The sequence below is a fragment of the Giraffa tippelskirchi genome, chromosome 11 (genome assembly GCF_054371585.1).
Source record: "Giraffa tippelskirchi isolate mGirTip1 chromosome 11, T2T-mGirTip1v1.2.pri, whole genome shotgun sequence".
Lineage (NCBI taxonomy): Eukaryota > Metazoa > Chordata > Mammalia > Artiodactyla > Giraffidae > Giraffa > Giraffa tippelskirchi.
Genome location: NC_137285.1, coordinates 133355434 through 133361980, shown reverse-complemented (window position 1 = coordinate 133361980; position 6547 = coordinate 133355434).

The following is a 6547-nucleotide window of genomic DNA, read 5'->3' as shown; positions in this document are numbered from 1 at the left end:
CTTGCACTGGAAGGCAGTCTCAACCACTGAACCACCACGGAAGTCCCAAGGCATAATGGTATTGCACACTTACTAGACTACAGTATCACGTAAACATAAATTTTATATGCTTTGGGAAACCAAAAATTCACGTGCCTAACTTTGTTACGGTGGTCTGTAACTGAACGTCCCGTGTCTCTGAGGTGTGTGCCTGCAGTATAAATGCTTCAGATATATTTGTTCAAGTATTCATTCAACAAACACTTAATGCATGCCTACTATGTGTTAAGTTCCATTTTAGGCAATGTAGGTTGAGTGAAATAAAACATGTTTTCCTTGCCCACATAAAACTTACAGTCTGAGAGAAATAACACTGGGATAAAATAAAAGAGCACCACATTTTAACAACAGAATCCTATGGACTCAAGAATATAAGGATGCCCTGCATTCTCCTATGTCTCTAAGCATACACAACAGAGATAAGCATAACCTGTAATAACTGAGAAATAAAAGAATTTGGGAGAAAAAACAACAACCCATAATTATTCGGAGAGTAAAATTATGTGCCTTGAAATATTGAAGTAATTATCAGGTTAAATTTCTATGATCCCTGCAATTTCCATGAAACCTGGAAATGTTCGGAGTGCAGGCCTGGCATATCTTTTAATGTAAAATTATACTTCTTTTCCACTCAGACTAAAAGGTCATAATTAAGATATAATAAAGCTAAGTGAGTAATGGGATTTGTAATTCCTTGGGGAATGGGATGTGTCCTGAGGCCGCTCCTGCCCCTGGGAATGGAGGTCACCAAGTTGGATGGCCTTGGGAGCCCCCGCAGGGCCCAGCACCCCCAGGGAGAAGAGCGTTGTCACCAGGGCCCATTGTAAGTGCCCCATGAAAATACTGGGCCAAAGGAGAAGGCTTCCTAACTTATTTTTGCCCAGGATTTCAGAACATTTTTTTAAAAAATATGAAGATAATACATATTCATGGTAAAGTATTTGGAACATTTTTTAAAAATTGTATACATTTAAAGTCTTTATTGAATTTGTTACAATGTTGCTTCTGTTTCATGTTCTGTTTTTTTGGCAAAGAGGCATGTGGGATCTTGCTCCCTGACCAGGAATTGAACCTGCACCCCCTGCGTTGGAAGGCAAAGTCTTAACCACTGGTCCACAAGGGAAGTCCCTAGAATGCTTTTATCAATGTCTAAAGACGTATGAAAAATTTCACCTATGATCATCTCACTATCCTGCGGCAACCACTATTATTGTTCTTATTTCCTTGTAGATTTTTCTATGAGCTTTTCCTTGTAGTTGAGATTTGCCTACTTTTTTCATTTAAAATTATGATCAGCAAGAACAATAACAAATCATTGACCACTTTCTATGCCACTCGTTTAAATAAACAATTTCGTAATATTAGTTCCACAGTTGGCAATTACTTGACATCTTCGCAGCTCAGTTTCCTGTCTCTAAAATGGGGTATTAAAATGCCTACATCATAGAATTGTTGTGAGGATCTAGGTTAACACATCTAAAACACTTGGAACAGTGCCTGACGTATGGGAAGCATTTGATAGTGCTGACTATTATTATTACCCCATTTTGCAAATGAGGTAATCAAGACATGAAAGGTTAAGTAGCTTGTCCAAGGTCATTATTAGAGAGGAGCAAGGTCAGGACTTTAACTCAGGCAGTATGGCTCCAGGATCCATGACTTTAAGCCACGTATAGTGAGAGCCAAGGTATTTTTGAGGGAAAAGACTGGAATTCGGTCCCCAGTTGGGGTTAGGACATACATATTAGTAGATATGGGCTTCCCTGGTAGCTCAGTTGTTAAAGAATCCGCCTGCAATGCAGGAGACCTGGGTTCGATCCCTGGGTTGGGAAGATCCCCTGGAGGAGGGCACAGCAACCCACTCCAGAATTCTTGCCTGGAGAATCCCCATGGACAGAGGAGGCTGGCAGGCTGCAGTCCATGGGGTTGCAACGAGTCCGACATGACTGAGTGACTAAGCACATTAATAGATATATCTGATGGATTTCCCAGGGCTGTGATGGAAGCCAAATTGCCAGAAAAGAGAGTGACAGGGGGGTGGTTCTTGAGAGAAGATCCTTCCTAAGGAAAGCTGGTATCTTCAGGCTCCTTGACCGTGAAACTGTGTCCATGTTATTGCTACTGCATCCCTCATTCTACTAATCTGTCTCCCCCTCCCCTTTACCTTGTCCCTACCCCCAGCCTCAACATCCATTCACAGCATTTAGCATTCAAAGTGCTTTGGAGCACAGTGGGTGACCTCTGACATCAGTGTTTGTAACAATACATATCTCTGGTGTCTTCTGTATATTGTGTTTTCTTCCTATCCGTCTTGGAGGACTGCGACTTAGATGCTGAAGGGGCTGGACTTGAGGAGTATGGGACAGGAGGCTAGGTTCCAGTGGTGAAGAAATAATCAGCTGCTGCTTATTGTAAGGAGGTATTTTTTTAGCCCCCAGGCTGGGGGGAGATGGGCACACAAGCTTGTCTGATTCTCACTAGACTGTAAACTCCTGAGGACAGGGTCTAGGTTTTGTTTGCTGGAGAAGAGGGCCAGAGAGGATGAGATGGTTGGATGGCATCACCGATTCAGTGGATATGAACTTGGGCAAACTCCAGAAGTTGGTGAGGGACAGGGAAGCCTGTGTGCTGCAGTCCATGGGAGTCAAAAAGTCGGACAAGACTGAGTGACTGAACAACAAGCCCTTTCCACCATGGCACGTGCATTTGTCTGAGTCTCACTAGACTGTAAACTCCTGAGAACAGGGTCTAGGTTTTGTTTGTTTTTATCATTCCACAGCCAGTTGCAGTGCCTGGCAACACAACTATGAAATGACAGAATTTTTACTAAAACCCATGCCTCCTGAGAACTTTTACATTAGATAAGAACCTTGGAATGATCCATTTTCAATGCAGTAAATGCAGCCCCCTCCCTACTTTGAGTTTCCTCATTTTCTGTTTCCCTGATCTCAGTCGGTCTTTTGTCATCACCCTGCCTTCCTATCAGCCACTCTTTGGGCTGGTCCTTTGGTACACTTGGTTTTAAAAAGTGTTTCTGGGCAATCATGGAAAGACATTTGCAGAGTCTCATTCAAGGTCAGGAGAGGTTAGGGAATCCAGGAATCGTCAATTCCCTGGCTGATCACTGGAGGGAAATGTTCCGAAAACCAGCGGCAACTTTCCGCCTCTTCATCCAAACTTGAAGAAGAGGGTGCGAGAGTAGAGAGGCAGCCCCAAGCTGAAATCTTAGGAGCTACAGAAATCCAGCAAGTAACTGTAAAGCCCCAGAAAGGCAGGCTTTGAGTAAAATTAATAGCTAGCCGTAAAGTCTCACCTAGACATCCGGCATTACGGTAACCACTTTACATGTAACTTCCTTTAAGCCTTCAAGCATTCCTAAGGGACAGATACTATTATACCCATTTTGCAGAAGACAAAACAGAGGCCAGGAGCGATGAAGTGACTTGACCAACAGCACACAGCTAGTTAGCTTTAGGTCGATGTTAGAACCCAGGCTCATCTGTCTCTCCAGCTAGGAATTACTGCTTTTCCGAAATGCCAGTGCAGGGCGTGTCCAAAAGACGAAACGGAAGCTTCAACAAAGGCGAAAGGGGCCTGGGCCAGCCCCGTGGCGGGCGGCCGGCGGGGCGGGCTTTTCCAGGGGTCCCTTTTCAGAGCGGTCCCTGCCCGGGGTCCCGCCGCCTTGTTCGCGGCGGGCGCAGTCCCGGGCGCGGCGGGGCCGCGGGTCCCGACGTGCGGAAAGGCCGAGGGTGGGCGCGCAGCTGCCTCGATTCGCGGGGCAGAGGCTGGGGCAGCCGAGCAGATGGTGACGGCAGGGAGCGGCCGTTTGGCGTTCGTAGCAGTTTCCTTTGCGCATATGTTGCGGGCAGGCAGGCGGCTGAGGGGACGACCTCGAGCCCGCTGCGGCGGCCAGTTGCTAGCCCTGGATCGCAGCTCCGAACCCCAACCCCGACATGCGCCCGTAGGAGAGGGGGCTTGGCACCGACGAAGCTGCTCGGCCCATCGGGTGACAACGACAGACTGTCCTCTTCCTCATCATCGGGCTACAAGAAAGGTTTTAGTCCCATTTTACAGCTGGAAAACTGAAGTCTGAGAAGGAACTGACCACCAACAAGACCAGGACTAGAACTGGAGTTGGCTGGCTCCTGCCTGAGTGTTTGGCTCCACGTGGGGACCAGGGTGTCTCCAGCCTAAGGGTTCCCCCAGATAGCAAGTGAACTTTCTAGAGCTTGTTTATCTTGCAAAAATGTTCTTCCATCTGCAGAACCTTTGCAGAAGGTTTCTTCTGAACCTTCTCCCCAGTCCCCTTCCCTGCACATTTCCTCCGATGGCTCCTTCAAATCCCAAATCAGGGGTCACTTACCAGCAGATGTCCCTAATCATGGCTGTGACCATGTGATTAATGTGTTTGTGCTCCCACTGGCATTACCCACCTGTGAGCTCCATGAAGCAAGAGTACTGTGTACTTTTTTGGTCCTCATTCTATTCCCAGTGCAGAATAGGCTCTCAAGAAATAGTTATGAATAAATGAGTAGTTGAATGGATGAGTGAATGGATGAACAGCCTTCATGAATCAGTACCTGCTTCCTCACCATCCAATGATCAGCTTGTTGGAAGTCTGGGCAGGGCTGGTAATACAAGAAGGAAGAGCTGTTTGGAAATTCTGCCTCTTCACAATTGTGCCTTTAAAAAAAAATTTTTTTTTTAAATTTTTAATTGGAGGATGATTTCTTTACAATGTTGTGTTCGTTTCTGCCATACAAAAATGTGAGTCAGCCATAAGTATACACATGTTCCCTCCCTCTTGAAACTCCCTCCTACCCCCCACCCCATCCCACCCCTCTAGGATGTCACAGGGCACTGGGTTGAGCTCCCTGCAGTCATACAGTAACTTCCTATTAATTAAACTTGTCTTGTGGCTGTTTCCCTTCCCTTTCCTCTCCAGCCCACACAGTTGCTCTGTTACTGGAGGCCCAGTCCTTCCTCTCCCATTGACAGAGTGGAATCTTCCTCATGCTGAGGAGTGAAGTGACCCTTAGTAAGATGCAACCTGGCCAGAAAGAGCCAAATGAGAAAGTTGGCAGCTTTGTAAATGGTTTTTCTGGGGAAAAGTGGAAAAACGGCCATTAAAACGAATCTTTTAAGTTGCTTTTCTGACCTGCTTGGTAGGAGAGCTAGGGCTTCCAGGACATTGGAGAGTGTCTCAGACGGAAAGAATTCAGATGCAACGTCTGCTAGATGCCAAGGGCCCCTTGGGGCTTTTTGACAAACATCTTGGCATGTTCAAGGCCTCATCTGAACCTTCCCCAAGCTCTGGGAACTAGGATTCATTGCATCCCCTCTTCAGAAAAGGGCACAGAGGCTCCTGCGGTCAAATGGCCTGCCCAAGATCACTCTGCTACAATTTCATCCAGAAATGGGTTTCATTGCATTTTAAATTTCATCAAATGTAGTTTTTTGGTGATTTTTTAAAGCTCTCTTAAATTTGTTAGTACTTGACTTGCAGGATGATAATTTGGCTGCTTTTATGCCATCTCCCCTGCTGGAAAAATGATCTCCTTCTTGAGTGGTCTCAGACTGACAGAGCGTGGTCTCTTGGTTTACTGAATTCAATAATTCTTTCATTTCAGTGAGAAGACAATAGCAGTAAGTCCTTAATAGGTCTAAGAGCTATTGCTTATTCATACCCATCACGAATTGACTAAGTAGCACTATTACCATGTTGAATTCTTTATAGACATTAGCTCATTTAAATGTCACGGCAATTTCAATAAGGTAAGCCGTGTTTGCCCCCGTGGTACATGCGAAGAAACTAAAGATCCAAGAAGTTAAGTAATTTCCCCAAGATCAAGCACAAGTGGGTTACAGTGTTAGAATCCAAACCCAGACAGTTAACCACTAGATGCATGCATGTTATTGGCTTTCAGGCTTTCTCCAAGAAGCCCTAGAGGTGAAAGGAACCAAAGCAAAGGAACAGAGCAGGGCAGGCCTGAAAGCCTAGTCCCCTGTAACCCGGATGGCTCCGCTCTTAACCTCTATGGTGACTCTGTAAGATATTGTTGGCAAAGAGTTTCCAATACTAAAAAAAAAAAAACAAAAAACGACAACTTAGAAGTTGGGACCTAATAGACGATACTGTTGGTCCCACCAGCTCCTGGAGTCTAGCCTTGTCTCCTCTGTGCATCACTCACGGTGCCCAGCCCTGTGTCTCAGTAAATGGAAGCTGTGTTGAATAAAATGAATCACTGTGTCCTGGGGAAGCTATTCCACTGCACTTTAGTCTCTGCTCCTTCCAGAGCTTCCAAGGGCACCTGCAACCATGCAGAGAAGACCCTCCCAGATCTATTTCCAACTGGTGGTCATGGAGAGGAGGAACCTTGTGCAGTTCAGAGAAGAGACTTGGTGGAGGTGGGCTGAGAGCAAACACAGAGAGCATCTTGACGCTGTAGCTTCAATCCGTTCCCAGGAATCTCCTGGAGTTGTGCGTACAGGCTAAGTCACTTCAGTC